Here is a 759-nt window from a genome sequence, read left to right as displayed (position 1 = left end):
ACGATTGCGGACCTGTTCCTGGGTGTCAGGAAGAGGAAAGTATGGGCTGTCTATGCTTCAAAGAGGACTTGAGGTCCTATATAAAAAAATAATTTCGAACCTTAAATGATCCGACATACTTATTTTTTAAGTAATACAAAAATGTACTTCCTCTAAGGCGCAGTTAACACTGGTCCATGAACCATCCCTCAGTTCCACCTGACAGTGTGCCTCCTTCTCTTTGCCACGCTGACATATGTGCCGCCAGAGCACATCGAGTCATACTATTGGTCACAAGGAACTTGTCGTAAGAGTTGGGAGGAAAATGCACACAATTATGATACGCTTGAGTTTTCATCTGGGTATCATGGGGCGATTTCCTCTCTTTGAGGGCAGAGGTGAACCCCAGCCAGTTGAGCTGCCCCGAACCAGTTGAGCTGCCCCGAACCAGTTGAGCTGCCCCGAACCACTCAGCCCGGGAGGTAGTCAGCAACCAGGGATCAGCGGAGACTACTGGATGTTCCCGTGTCCCTGGCTTGGGGAGGTCACACACTATGGCTTCGCTGTTATGGAAGTCAAGAGCAATTCTTTGGTTTGTTTGTGTTGTTATCATAATTAATACTGTATATAACTGTATATATTTGTATATTTGGATTAACACAGATCATACTGTTAATACTGTATATATCTTTGCATATTCATATCTACCCTTCATTGTTATTTGTATATTCCCTGTATACATAGGTAAATGCTCTGCACTTTACTGCTTTTTTGCATTTC

This window comes from Gadus macrocephalus, chromosome 8 (genome assembly GCF_031168955.1).
Source record: "Gadus macrocephalus chromosome 8, ASM3116895v1".
Lineage (NCBI taxonomy): Eukaryota > Metazoa > Chordata > Actinopteri > Gadiformes > Gadidae > Gadus > Gadus macrocephalus.
This window is presented reverse-complemented; position numbering follows the sequence as displayed.